The sequence below is a fragment of the Fringilla coelebs genome (assembly GCF_963513975.1).
Source record: "Fringilla coelebs genome assembly, chromosome: 5".
Lineage (NCBI taxonomy): Eukaryota > Metazoa > Chordata > Aves > Passeriformes > Fringillidae > Fringilla > Fringilla coelebs.
The window spans coordinates 33,831,873-33,847,678 of record NC_140033.1 but is presented as its reverse complement, the minus strand read 5'-3'; the positions used below and the strand labels follow the sequence as shown (position 1 = coordinate 33,847,678).

The following is a 15,806-nucleotide window of genomic DNA, read 5'->3' as shown; positions in this document are numbered from 1 at the left end:
CCTTTGCGAGCTATTTTTACCTGTGCTTTCCATGCCAAAGGCTGTTGTATGTGATGAAGTAGGGATAGCAGCGGGTGTTTTTTCAGGCTGCACTCTCATATCACACTTTGGAAGTTAATTTGCCTGTTAGAGCAGTATGCATTTTGTCTTACTGTAAATCTTTGCATTCTCTCATTTTACCGCTCGGAACTTTAAAATACTACCCTGAGTCCTGTGTGATTGTTAAAGCAGATATGTGAAAACCTGCCTAAGACACCTTCACTCCTCAGGAATGAACATACCTTATTTTCTAAAAATAACTTTTTTTTTTTAATCTGTTATTTTTGGTAATTTTTTCCTTCTTTGTGTAAAAAGGGTTGATTTGGAATTTTAGCTTGATGTTTTTATGGAGACTTCCAACACTGTAATAGCGTTATGTGTCTGCAAACAAGAAGCTTCTATTTTTTATCTTGGGTGCTGTGAAATATTTAATGGCCGTTACTGTGCAGCTGGATATACATCCATGTGTGAATGAAACTATTTTTATCAGCTTAGCTTGAAAAGTCAGATATCTTTGATTATTAGTCAGGATAGCTCAAAATCAATTAGTGTTTTATTTTGCAGAAGCATGAAAAGGTAGCATGCTAATATACAATGAGATCAGTAATAGGAAAAGAGAAGAATACTGCAATCAAACTTATATAAGCATTTTCCTTTTATTTTGATTGCTCAGTGGGGTCATGTTGTTCAAAACATAGGAACTTAAATATTTATTAATCATCCTCTCAGTAGATTTGCTTCTCTTTCAAATCTGGGCTAGGTAATGCCTGTTTTTCTCGTTTGTGTAAAATGCTTCTATTCTGGTAGTTCTATTACATGTTTATCAGGTTGAAAGTCAGTGTATTCTCTTTTTCTGGTGTGAGCAGAGCAACCTTTTTGTCTGCTGATGTCTTTATCAGACAGATCTGGGCACTAATTCAGTTACTCACTGATGAGAGTTGTTGTTCCACTTAAATACAGTTGCCCTGTGAATAATCAATAATCTAATACATCAGAGCCATCTTAATTATTTCAAGCTTCCATCATTCAACAGAACTCAGGCTAGTGGGTTTTTTCTCCTCTAAAATAATCTTAACTACCATTGAGACTCTTTGCTCCTCCCACTCCTTCCCAATAGGAACTGGCATGATACTATTGATTTTGTGCATTAGTGTGCCTTATGCTTGTCTCTGGTTGATAAAGAAAAAGACAGTCTAGCGGTATGTTCATATATCCTCCTGTAAGCTATGTGCACACTGCACTGGTGTTGCTGTCCTAATTGACAGGTTTCTGAACTTACACTGTTTTGAGGGAAACCTTTGTTTTTTTTATCCAATTCTCTGGGTTTTTTGGCCTTGACATTTGCATCTCAGGAAACAGTTATGGAGTGCTCAACACAGCCTAGCTGAGGACGGGGATGGACCTTCACATTATTACTGTAGAGAGGAGTCTTGCCAACAGCTGGCAATCTGCTGCTGTATCAGCTGGAATATCTCCTTTCCTTCTAACATGCTAGGCATGGGTTTTTGCACATTCATTGAGTTTCTTTGCTCCAAAAGCAGTTTTCCTTGCTTTAGTACTTACCTCCAGCCTGTCTCTGCTAGGGTCTTTTTCTTCTGCACTAATCCTGTAGTTTTGTGCAGTTCCCCAAATAATTTCTTTACTGTCTTTCAGGCCCTACTGTGGTGAAAAGATACAAGTGTGCTGCACACTAGATTAGTGTTCTGTGTTTTTATTAAAAGATGTGTGGTTAACTATGCATCAAAATGTGGAAATATCTGCTTTATGTGTGTCGTGTCATTTTTCATGCCTGTCTTGACAAAGTAAGCTTGTAGCTTCATTTCCTGTTCTTTCAGATAGGGATGTAAACAGAAATGCCTCATTTGGGCAACTGAAGACTCTCTAAAAGTAATTCTTTCCAGTAGGGAGGTGTTCAGGCAATATTTTATTTTACAACAATTGTACTCCCCTCTTCTTGTACTTCACATTAACCTTTCAAAGCAAAAGGGAGAGGTTATTTTTGTGGTCTTTTTGCATTGTTGCATGTACTTGCTGTGTAATTGAAAAAAATTATTGTGGGAGAATCTTCAAGTGTTGTCAGCTAATTTTAAGGCAAAAATATCATATAGTAGTGGGAATGCTCTCCAAAACCCAGTCAGTGACCCATAGTTGTGAGTCAGAGACTGCAACAGATAACCCTTACCTCTCTTGACCTCACCTCCATGGTCATCTTCATATGGGAGCATTAGTCTTCTTCTTTGTCCTCTGCCTTCAAACTTACACCATTCATATGGGACAGGCACAATTATAGAATCATAGAATGGTTTGGGTTGGAAAGGTTCAAGCATCTTCCAGTCCAGCCCCCTGCCTCTCAGTCCTGCTTCACTGCTGCCCCTGCACTCCCTTTGTGCCATATTGCCTCTGTGGGTACGAGGGCTACTGCTGCAGGTGCTGTACAGATACTTCTGTATTTCCACTGTACCAATCACCCCCTTTTAAAGCAAAAGATGTGGCAAACAAGGAGTGCACAATAGGTATTCATGCAGGAAATTTAGAAGACTATGAGATTGGTCCCTTCATGTGTAATACACTTCAGTTTTGTGAGTCTTTATTTTGTAGGTCAGTACATTTTCAGTAATGAAATTGTAAAATTGTATGTTACCGAGGTCAGACAAAGCTTCATGTTTGCATCCATTAACAAGCAACCATGAAAGAAAATATTATGTTATTTGATGATGCAATTTGTAAGAACGCTGCTGTGTGAGCCTTTTCTCATAGCTGTGGAGACATGATTTGAATTTAGATCTAGTCTATCCAGTTAAGAACAAAAAAAAATGTTTCTGGTTTTTACACCAGTGTGTTGTTTCTATACTATTTTTCCATTATGCATTTTTAATAGCTATTAAAATGTTTATTGTGGATGGGAGTTTGTGCTGTAATTACTTGATTTCTTTCATTAGTAAATCTTTCGCACTTTTACCTTTGAGCTGAAATATTGTTGGGTCAATCTCTTTATTGTGATTATCTATACATATTTGAATCTACATGTATGTATGTACATTTTAAGCAATGTTGGAAATGGTTAAAAGGTTTTGTAAAGAGAAGAGGTATCTTCTTACCATATTAGGTACTGAAATTTGCACTGAGAAGAGAGTTTTGGAATTTTTATATATTATTTAAATTTTTAATCTCCTTTCTATCCCAAAAGAGCACGATAAGCCAAAAGCTACATTAAGAATCTGAAGTAGTAGCTGTTTTTACAGTTTTCACTATGAGAAGTACTGGGCTCAGAGAGAATGGTAGCTTACATTTGAGCCAAGTGAATATAAGGAAAGGCCACATTTGTAGTTGTAAGAGCTACCATAAATCTGCACTTTGTACAGCTGCTTGTATTGTAGGATTATTTTTTTGTGCAGCAGAGAAACACTAGGGTTCCCCCCCCCCCCAGGTTTATTCATATAAGACCTTGGGCATTGAGCAATAAGTATTCTGTGCATACCAAAGAGCTTGTGGTAATCCCTTACATTGCATATGTATGCTAAATAAAATTTGCAGTTATTTTATTAAGTTAAACAGTGAGCAATGTACATATATAGCATATAATAGTGAAAAGTTGCTGAAATGTGTAGGCTGGTCAGGTTTACAGGTAAATTAACCACTTTATAGTTTAAAAATTGCCTTTTAAGTAGTGCACTACAAAGGCTTGGCTGTGGTTAATTGATGTATGGACACGTTTGTTTTTCCCCTTTATTAACTGGAAGAACAGCACTTTTAGGAAGCTGTGTCTGTAGTATAAAGTTGCTCACAGAAATGGGTCTCTTTGTTAGAGTCAGGAATGCAGTTTTGCACATACACAGATCAGTGAAGTTATTCTGGATTTTATTATAATGGAAGCAGAATAGGAGCACTCTGATAAAGATGTCAGCTGTTGTTACACAGGGCAGAGCGTGAGGAGCTGAGTGGAATGCCTCTCACCCATCAAAGCTTTATAGCCTATCTTCAGGATGATTTATCACCTACTGCGCATACAGATCCTTTCTGCAGACATATATTTTTATTCTCCCAGTATGTTTCCAATACAGTGAGATAAAGCAAGCTTTAAAGGCAAGATGCTGCACTCCATTTTACAAGATGATCAGTTATCTAAAAATTGGATTGGGGCCTAAGCATCAAAGGATGAATTCTGAATGTAGCTGGACGTAGGCTATACTTTGCCTTGCGCACAAGCAACTCCAACACAGACAAAGCCAGATTTTTTTTTTTTTTTAAGTATGGAATTAAAATTGTGTTAAAGACTTGACATGGAGGCTATATAGTACCTTATTACAAACTTGCTAGTGTTTGAGACTCATCCCTGGATACCAGCCTTTGAACTATTTTAATAGTAATTCTGATTATGTGGTCTCTTTTTGCCAATAAATTGCTTATAAAAATACAAATTTAACTACTAGAACTAAATCGACAGCTTGCTTTGAATGATGTAAAAATCACAAATAACAACATTTCTAGAGGCATTTAAATGTCCTAGAGTGTTTAAATATTGGTTCCCTGTCTTTCTAAAATTAATTCTGAAGGTTCGGAAAACTCCTAAGTGCCTGTAAGTTCTATAAATAGGCAGTCAGTAAGGATTTGTTGGCTTTGTGCATTTGGTTGGGGTTTCAGGAATACAGTGAGGTTTTTCATACTCAGCACCTGTTGATCCAATTTGTCCATATTTCCAAGTTTTTTGCATTTTCTTTCTGAAAGTGACTTCTGTGCTTCTTCTGATTTAGTAAACAAACTGCAGTGAAAGAATAAAAAGTAGAAGCAAAATTTGGAAAATTTCTTTTCCACTAGCATTTTGGAACTTCAGGGCCACCTTCAAGGTTGCAGCCCTTCCTCAGCCATTAGTGGGTACTTTGTGAGTAGACAAGAGAGAGTCCACAGGGGAGAGCTGTGGACATCTGTTAGCAAGGAAAGTTTTGACATTGTCTTAGTGGTTGTGATGCAGTAAATACAATTTTAAAAACAACCAAAACAAAAGCATTCCTTGGTACTACTTGAATTTTTTTGTTTTGTTTAAAAAAAAATTATTTTGTTGCAAGACTTGTTTGTCAGATAAGAAAATGAAGGCAAAGAGTGGCCATGACCTGTTTTAGTGGGTCCATGTTGGTATTGGGGACAACCCTGTCCTCCTACTCCCATTTGTTCATTGCTGGTTACAGTTACAGAAGTTGGCAAAGACTGTGAGAGAGCAGAGAATACCCTGCATGACTTCTTCGTTTCTAGATTTTTCATCTGTTTTGACTTTTTTATTTGCACTTAAGAAGGCCTTTGGCCAGGATTGTTTTAGGATTGCTTTGAAATTGTAAGTGCCTGCATTATGATTGCTGAAGGAGAGGGAGAGAGATGAATTTTTGTTAAGATGTTCCTTCTATAATGGGTATTTAGGCTTTCCAGCACTGAGTATGTGAAGAACAAAAGAGGCAGATTTATTATATTTAATGAACATTATTAGTTCACAATATTGTCTTTTTGTTCAAAAGAATTCTTTGAACTTATTGTTTTAAGAAGTAATGAAAGGAGAAAGGATTTTCTCTTCTAGAGCAAGCCAATCACAGTTCAGAAGTTCAAGCAATATTTCTTCACCACTAATATATTCAAGAAGTGGCAAACTCTTTATTAATTATTCAGGATGATCTGAAGCACAGCAGCATACTAACCAATCTGTGTGATGCTTTGACAAAAAAGGAAGACATAAAAATACTTTCCAAATCTAGCATGTACTAGTTAGAGTAGGAAGACTGCTGCAGCCCTTATGGTCTGAGGGTGTGTGTATGACTGGAGTTCTGCAGAGAAATTTTTTAGCTTTGATAAACAGATATAATTGCATGGAGGCGCCTGTAAGGTGTGAAGAGGAAGCTGAAGTCATATCTCAAGAGATGGTAAGTGGCCATTAGTTATCTTTTATCTATCACATATTGCCATCTGGTATCTGATGTGGTTGCTCTGATATCAGTTACACATGGAAAAAATGGGAAGTGTTTTTCCTAACATCTATAGTACTACCTAGACATCTTGGGAATATATTGCAGGCTGAGGCTCCAGGTGGAAATTGTCTCTGGTACCTTGTGTGAAGAACAGACTCATTCTCTCATGAGCTTTATATAATCTTAGTCTGGGGGTCTGCTGAATCTGAGGAGCACACTGTGCAATAGGGGGAGAGCATACCTGCCTTCTGAGGCAGATTTCTGCAGCTGAATCTGTCTCCCAGCATGGCTCTGCTTAGTAGTGCCCCATCTGCATTTCATATTGGGTGCTGCTGATGTGCTTCTGCCATGGGAAGGTCCTGCTCTGGGCATGGCCCCTAAGCAGGCAAGTCTGTCTCTGTCAGCATAGGTTACAGCACCTCCTCAATAGCTGTCAGTAAATCAACAGAGGGTAATCTCATTTCTTCTGCCCTATCTGCATTCCCTGCGGGAGTTCTACTGGCCTGAGGAGATGGCTGCTCAGCAAGGCACACAGGGAGGACTTCCCTGGTTGGAGAATGTCACAAAGGGACAAGTTTTAGCCAGTTGCAAGCAAAAAGAGAGTGGTCCCTAACATGTTCTTTATTTCCTCAAGGGGAAAAAAAATTAAAATTTTTAAAATTTATTAACTGTCTAAATTAATGGAACCTTCTGCATCAAAACTGATTTACCTCAGTGTTACTACACCCACCATGTCATTCCCTCACTCTCACAGAAACACTTAGGAACATTTGGATTGAAAAAGACCTCTAAGATCATTGAGTCCAACCATTAACCCAGCACTGCCAAGTCCATCATTAAGAACATGTCCCTAAATACCACACCTATACACCTTTTAAATACCATTTCCCTGTGCAGCCTGTTCCAGTGCTTGACAACCTTTTCCATGAAGGATTTTTTTGTAATTTCCAATCTAAGTCTCTCCCAGCACAACTTGTGGTCATTTCCTCCCATCCCATCACTTTTTGTTTGGGAGAAGAGACCAACCCCTTCCTGTGCGCTTTCAGGTAATTGGAGAGAGCGATGAGGCCTGAGCCTCTTTCCTCCTGGGGGCTGAAGACCCCCAGCTCCCTCAGACACTCCTCATCAGACAGTGCTCCAGCCCCCTCACCTGCCCCATTGCCCTTCTGCGGACACGCTCCAGCACCTGCGGGGCCAGAACTGAGCACGGGGTTCAAGGTGAGCGCTCACCAGGGCTGAGTACAGAGGAACAACCACTGCCCTGCTCCTGCTGGCCACACAGTTTCTGGTATTTCAGAAACTGCAGGCCAAGTCCTGTTGACATCTTGGAAGTGTATGAACTTCTCGAGATACTCATCCTTCATGTCTCCATTCTTCTTTTGGGCACTTGTTTTAAAGCAGCACTCCTGTAATGTTTTGGAACCTTTTAAGACTTTGGGCAAAAGTCAAAAGACTTCCCTGAAAGTGCATTGGGGCAGTAAAATTGCTCCAGATTGGACTGATTACAAAAAGAAAAACACTAGACATAGTTTTGTGGGGGAAAATGTGTTACTGGAAATAGTGTCATGTCTAACAGGCTCATTCTGCCTTAGCTTCTCAGCAGTGAATGGAGAAAGATGTTAAGCGAGGAAATACCAGCTATTCCAGTGACTGCATTACCACAGTGCATTGGTAAATGTCACCAATAAAGCAATAAAGTTTAAATCCACACTGCTCTTAAGGAAACATTTATACTTTTAGTGAACTACGATTTGACAGCGCTGTCTGGCAGAAGAAATTGTTTCTGGCATTTAGTTTTGGTTGGCTTTTGTTTTGTTTAGTTTTGTTTTTCTGAGCATCCAGTATGTGTTGTGACCTCTTAGAGACCAGTGCAGATTTGCAAATATACTGTGAGCATGTTGTTCTCCGCTACATCACAGGCCAGTGATCAATAACAAAGATGAAATTTCCTACCACGACAGGAGGCTTAAGTTTTGATGTATCATTTCCTTCTCCCCAGCAGTCCAAAAGGAGGGCGGCTTTGAGTATTTTAAGCTTTCCAGTGACAGGGTTTATATGTTTTTTTCCATTTACTGACATGCTTATACACATAGATTTCTGTAGACCCTAAGATAATGTGATATGATTATATCACCTGTGGGTCAGGAATTCATTTTGCTGAGCATAAACTTGCTGCAGATTTTGTTTCATTGAGCTAAAAGGAGTTAGGAATTGAGAAAACCTGACAGCCTGAGCTAATATGTAATATGAAGAGGGTTTTTTACTGCACCAAAAAGAAAAAAAACCCCAAAAAAACCAAACCAAAAACCCCCACAAATTTTGAAATTAAAAAGAAATTACATTGTTCAAAAAGAAACAGAACAAAAACTTTTTATTTAATAGCTGTTTCCTCAAAGAATGAGAAGGAGCAGAGAAAATGGGGGTTCTAGTTTAGGTTTTGTGTTACTACTCTTAAAAAAAAAACAAACGGCAGGAAAGTGCAGGGTTGGTGTGGGAGTTCTTTGGGAAGTTCAGCAGTCCAGAAGATTGTCTAGTTACATTTTGTCTCTGTTTTCACCCTGGAGCTGTGTAATGCAGTGATAAATGTGCCCAAAGGCCACTTTTACTCAATGTTCCAGAGCTTCCAAGGCAGCAGGAGCCTGTCCTGATGCACAAGTGGAAGGTAGGTCATGCCTTAGGAAGCGCTTGAGTTCCTTTGTAGAAGAATACAGTTTCCTCTTCAATGCTGCTCCTGTGGACCTTGTCAGGATGGTTCAGGCAAGGCCACCAAACCAGCAGCAGCAGTTCTGCAGACAGCCTGTGAGGGACACTTCCCATGCACATATGCTGTGGAATATTGAAGAGCAGCTGCTCGGTCTTGGCTGACAGCTGCACTGAGGTAGGAGCTGCAGCCCCGGGGAGTAAGGCTGACTTCTCTTTTGCTGCTGACTAGTGCAGTGTGGAGATCTCCTTTGTCCAGTGTAACAGAAAATCTTCATCACTTACTCCCTGCAGGAATGTGAGTATAAACTCTGCCCTTATTTTTCATTTCACATCCTCACAATTTATCCAGACTGAGAACTTGGAGTGGTTGGGCTGGGATGTGCCCAGTACTGAGCTTTTCAGCTGCCTCCAAGATTTCAGATCTCAGTGTAGCCATAACTGAAATGTTCTTTAACAATTCTAGACAAGTCAGTTTGACTTTCAACACATATTTCAGATGTGCTGTGTTGCTGCGGTGGACTGTGTGTTTTGGTGGTGGTTTTTTTACCTGACTGTCAAGAAAAGTGCCTTTACTTTTGCAAATAGGTAGCTGGGTAGAGGACATCTCAAAGGTAGTACTGAATCCAGGCTATTTCTTTTTCGTGGTTTCCAGGAGAATAGGAAAAAATCTTCCAAACATTTTCCTGATTTTTGCCATTGGACAGTTGGGAAGGTTGGACTTTCTTGAATGGGCATTGCCCACGTGGGGACCATTTTGAAGGGGTTTGCATGTTATGTCTGTATATCCAAAACATTTTGAAAACTCCAGGCCAACATGCTGAGGCAATTATTCAGTTTGTCAGGGGTTCAAGTAATGCCCTGGGTAGCATATTATAACAGATGACTTAAAATACATCTGTGAGATACCAACTGTGTATAGGAAACTTTGAAGTTACTTTGATGACATCTTCAATAGAGCATTTTAAGCAATATGGTCCTGGTACTGATGAAATATTATGGACAGCTGCCTTAGAAGAAATTAAGACCCGAGTTGACATTTCCAGCATAGTGTCCCCCTGAAGGTAACATTCAGCACCATTGTGCATCCACTCAGATGCTCATTCTCAGCATAGTAAGTTTCTCTCCTTCAAGTATTGCTCAGGAATTATGCAGGAGCCAAAAAATTACTGTAATGGGCTCCCCTACAATCTATTTAACCATAATTAGTCCTAGAGTAATGAAGTGACATTTCCTGTGATCTTTTCACAGCAAATTCTACTGTCCATGTTACCATAAAAAGAAAAGAGCAGAAGGATGATGTTTGAAAGAGCAATTAGTTTGTGTTTATGTTGGCTCCCCAAGTTCCCCAGTCTGTCCCACAGAAACATCTTTGTCATGCCAAAAGACACCAGAAGAGGTGGAGATTAGTAACCTGTTTGAAACATGGTATTTTTAGACATTTAAGCGATTCATGGTTAGCTGAAAGAATTTTCAGATTCGTTTTATTAATCTGGTTTTCTGCTTGTTTTCTTAAGCTGTTCAAGAATTACATTTTCAGATATTTTGTTGAGATTTCACTATAAGCCCAGGTTTGAAAATCAGAATGTGATTTAATTTTATTGGTTTAATTCTGTTAACATTTGTGGTTCATTGTGATTGAATGTGAGGAAAGAGGAAAAACAGTGATTTAAACTAAAATCATTGTGTTTCTTATCCAAGAGCAAAAGATCTACCTAAGCAGTGTATATCTACCCTGCTTATCTTTGAGACATCAAATGCAGTGACATGTGAAGCCTGTGCCTTTGCAGATGGAGGCAGAGGAATACTTGAAGATGTCAGAAATTGTGGTGAATAGCAGAAGGATAGAGCAGGCAATTAGTGTTCAGAAACAAACTTCAAGATTGGTTAGTGTTGATTAGGAAGCTAAAGATAACACACCAAGTGACTCTTGCAAAGTAACCATGAACAATTTACAAACTCAGAGGCAAAAATCTCTATATACTTCTGACAAAAACTTAATGGGCAGCGTAATGGGCAGCGACAGCACAGTCTGGGCACTATTTTCAAGGGGCCTGCAAATGAAATCAAGAAAAGCAAACTTCTGTTCTGCATTTAATTTTCACTTTTATGGAAAATACTAAAACAACTGAAAATCATCAAAAATGGAGCCATATCTGTGTTTGTGTAAATATACAGGTGTTTACATACACACATATGTGGACACATACATACAGCAGCTATCTTACTGCTGAAGCCAGAAGTTATAGCTAACAGTTCAAGTCCCAAAGAATTGCAATGAAATATTTGAACAATGTAGGAAAGAAAAATTCTAAATTTTAATTTCCTTAGAAGAGAGAGATAAATCTGCAACAGTCATTTTCACTGCAACCAGTCACAGTACTATTGTTGCATATCTGTAAGCAAAAAGGTTAACATTTGCTCTATCAGTAAAGATGATTTTTTAACCATTTAATCCAGAGTATAAAAAAATTAGTATGAGAAAGAACATTTGAATAGTCCACAATTCATAATTCTTTGAGAGCTGAAGTTATGAGAACTAAGAGATAACCACTGTTCTTCCAATTTGGATGATAAATATAAAATAAGTACAACATAGTAGCTTTACAGCTACTGTAACATGATGCTTAAGAAGGCTTTTCTCAAAACTGTGGTGGGAATCTCCCTAGGAATTGCAATGTGAATGAGGAAGAGACAGTCTAGAAATAAGGTAAATAGATAACCATACATATGCTTACATAGCTAATAGTTAAACAAAGAAGTTGATAAAAAGTTACTTAGAAAGCATTTAGTTGCAATTTGCAATATTAACAAAAAGATGAATAAAATTCTGTTCACTACATAAACATCATAAAGCTTGAAAAATGGTAGCTAATCTTTCTTCCTTAGGAGAACTTTCTGGAAGACATACTTGCTACATACTTTATGTGCATACATGTGATATGACATGAATCTCATATTACCCTGCAGATGTGGAGGGGGAATCACATCTGCACTGTTAAGGTTTTTTAAATTTTAATTAAGAGTTAGGATGAACAAAATCAGACCTCCTATTTCAAGATCAACTTTGTCTTAAATAGGAAGAACAGCAAACATAGATTATGTAAGCGAAACAGAGAGAATGTGCTTGGATTAAAGCTTCTTCATCCTTGTTTGCAATCAGGGTGTCATTGGGATATCCAGGAATGTTCTCATGCAGAGAGCGTGAAGCTCGTACATTTTTATCTGAGCAGCTGAAATACAAAGAATGTATGGTAATTTATTCTCTTTGCTGGTTTTCATTACAAGGGTTTTTATTCTTGGTAAGCCTTTCCTGCAAGGGGGAATAGTCTTCCTGTAAATGTAGGTTTTGTGACATGAATCCATGGGGACTGTCTGTCTGATTTGAAGTTGCTAATGGATTCGGCGTATTGCTGAAGCATTTGCTCATCTAATACTACCTCCTTGAATCATGAATTGCATTCAGACTTTGTTCTTGGCCTCCTTCTCTTCAGCTTCTCCTTTCATGGTATCTGTGCCAATGAGCACATCCAAATCTACTCCTCTGTTTCTAATCTTGCTGGTTCAGATTTGGTTTTGAAAGCATTCTGTGTAGCTGTTCCAACGAAGTTTGGATAACCAAAATTGTAGATGCAAATGCTGAAAATCTGAATGCATACATCAGCCCCAGGTGTCAGATGTAAGAAACAAAGAGTTCCTTTTAGTAAAGAAAAGCTGGCCAGGATCTGATTCTGAAGCTTTAGATACATATATATGTATTTATATGTATGTGTGTGTATATATATATATATATATATATATATATATATATATATATATATATATATATATATATGGTTGTATTATACATGGAAGAAGTTTGTGTTTGATGAGCAGCATGGCTGTGCTAGACCAGGGATTGAGCAGCTACGTGATAGTTAATGTTGGGAAGGCATTTCTGCAACTCTGTCAATCCTGTCACACTCAGGATAGGTAAGAAATCACAGCTTGGAGTTTTGAGGGGTGGTAATTGGCAGATTCTTTGGATGATCCCTAGATTATTTCCAGCTATAATGCTGCAGGAACAGTACTATGTAGACATGAGGGCTCATCACATAGGCTTAGCTGGAGAAATGCACTAGCTTTTTTATAGCATTCAGTAGTCCTCATTCTTTAAGTGATCCTTGAACCCCTAAAGACCTTATCCTAAGGTCCTTTCCCTAAGGATTTAAAGTCCTTTGTCTTTAAAGGTCTCTGTTCTCCAGCATTTCATGTTGCTAAAAGTCACACCTGTATCTGGCTGTCATTTATTAAGGCATAATAAATTTACAGTGTGTATTTTAACAAGTTGCTGCTGCAGAGGTGCATTGATCAAGACTTGGAAGGTTTCTTTATAATAATGGCTTATGATGCTTCAAAACTTGTTTTACTGATGTGAAAGGTATCTGTCAGTAGTACAGCTTGGCTATTTTATAAAATTGTTTAAAATGTTAGTTTTAGAAATGTTGGCTGTAATTTAATTTCTGGGTTTATATTCTAGCAAATGATGGCTTGTTTCAACCATTTCTCAAGCAACCATTTTAGTACTGCTGTAGTACAATATTCTTGGGAGTGGAAGATGCTGTCAGACAAAATACAGGCGGTTCTCACTGCTGCTATCTAGCTGTGATAATATTTTTATATTTATGTATTTATGTAGATATATAAATATATTTTTTACTCCATACAAATCAAATGCCTTTCTGACTGAACTCTTAAAACTGTCAGTATTCAAACCTTAGCAGTTATACCATTTCATATAGTTTTATTCAGAGCATCTTACAGCACTTCTAGGTAGCTGTATTTCAGATTGTTAATGTCTTCACAAGGCAGTAGTTTGGGCTGCCATTGAGAATTGGTAGTCATTGCTTTATGCATTGAAGTTTTACATAGTTATCCTTCTGTTATCCTGAAGATTTTGGCTGAATTAATACCTGAAACTCTCAAATTATAAAAACTTGGTAACTTTACTTTTTGGCCAGATTGAGAGCCATGATTTTGATGCTCTATTGAGTTGACTATATATTCTTTTCAAACTTGATTTTGCAGATCCCTTAAAAATAGTTTTAATCACTGTTATATTCTGTAATACAATTTTTTGTTTTGTTTTTTTTAAACTGGTATTTGTATTCATAAACAAAATGAAAAGCACTCTTGAGTGGAGAATGGTGAGAGAATTGTGGAGGTTAGACTTTGTGAATGTACATAATTATATTTCTTCATTTTGAGTGAGAAACAATTAAGAGAGTGGTGACAGTATTGTCAAGTATATTCTGTTTTGTCTGGAAATACTTTTAATTCCTCATGGTCATGTGGTGTCATGCTTGCCAAACATCTCTCACTGCTGCACTATATTCCACATCAGTAATTTGGCAGAGAGGTGCAGGGGCTTTTTAAGTTCTTAGCACGAAACATTTGTCTTTCCTTGTTTCCTGTCTGTGTCTGAGATCACCTCTATTCAGTTTTGTGAGAATTTTTGGTTTGGTTTGTTTCTTTAATTGCCTACTTCTTTGTTACTTGAGAGAGATTCTTCAGAGTAAAATGTGTCCTTTAACTGATTTGGCAAACCCTACAGTAATGTGATGACAGTAATTAATGTAAAATAGGAGTTTTCTTTGATTTTTATAAGATGCCAGAATTTTGTCTCCTAGTTTGCTGTGCAGAAAATAACTCAAATTATCAGATACTGTTTTTATAGTGTGAACGTGATTGATATTTGTGCTTTAAGGCAATTGTGGTTACGCATTAAAGAAGTTAAATGGTTACAGGTTCTGTGTACACTGCATTCACATGTCTTTCCTGTAGTTGTTTTCTCCTTTTCAAAAGAACCCTGACTTCAGGAGCAGGAGTGGCTCCCATTTGCATACACAAACTGTGAAGCCTTGTGTCTTGGATAAAATACCAGAAAAGCATCATTAACAGTTGTGGTCCAGTGAAGTCCCCTCTTTATACTCAGCAGTTCATATGGGCTCTCAGTCTCTTTTTGTCCTCTGTCAAGGGATAGTAGCCAAAGATGGTGATACAACCCCATGATGTGGCAAAAATCATTTGATGCTTGTCCTTTAATGTTTTTTTTCTTAGAACCTTCTAAAGGTAAGGTTGGGAATATTATCCTGGTTTGTGGTAGTTTGCTTTTGAGCAGGGTTGCTATGATTTCACCTCGGGACTTGAGTGTGAGGCTTTTGTGCTTTAATTCCTCTTCTCTGCCTGTGGGGCTGTCTGGTTTTGGACCACCACAGGAAACAAACTCTGTGAGGATGAATCTGATGGGGATGAGCAGAGCCTCATGTTACCTGGCCACACTTCCTGCTTAAAGTTTTGGGAGCCAAGGAAAGATATGTAATCCTTGACCTTGATTCTGGGTCCTGACATTGAAGTGTAAGAAAGTAAATGAGCTTTCTGGAAACAGCTGTAAGGAGAGGGATTCCGAGTGACAGATGTTAGCTGAGAAGACATCAGTATCTCCAGATTGTGAGTTTTTGGTTTAACTACTAGGATACATGTCTCTATTGAAATACTTCTTTGACATTGAATTTGGTTTTTATCTCCTTCAAGTTGCATCTTTTCACTAGATATCTTTGTTGGTTTGCACTAGGTATTTGTGAAAGATAAATTGTTTCAGAAATTGAAGTCTTGTTGTTGTTGGAAATAACCATTCAATATCCATATGTCACCCAGTGTAAAATAATGCCATTTTTACACATATGTTGAATAATTCATGTTATGTGTAGAAATTTCAAAGTTCCATCTATGGAGGCATATATCAATCAGGAGAATGACATATTCAGTTACATCTTTTGTGAGGCCGAGTGTAGACCCAAAGTCATTAAACTATTTCCAGACATGCAACATTTCAAATTTCAAATGCAGGGTTAATTTCCTAAATGCATCATTAAGTACTGCTATGGACTTTCAGGGCTTTTGTTCCAATTGTGGTAAACATGGACAATTCTATGAAGCAATCAAGTAATTGATAATAATTTTAATTTCCTGGGGGATTTATGCAGTTTTTCTTGTGTCACCCCAAAACTTTAAACTGTGGATGTCATTTATTTGCTGGTTCTAGCTCTCTGATCAATGCATGGTTTGTACCACATCCTA

The 15,806-nt window shown here is 37.9% G+C and overlaps 1 protein-coding gene across 11 annotated transcripts in view; it reads left to right on the top strand.

The window, feature by feature from the left end:
* The window catches only part of GRIP1 (glutamate receptor interacting protein 1), a gene marked incomplete at its 5' end in the record, with an annotated part of 305,864 nt that overhangs the window by 159,313 nt on the left and 130,745 nt on the right, over positions 1 to 15,806 (top strand). The window lies entirely within an intron of this gene.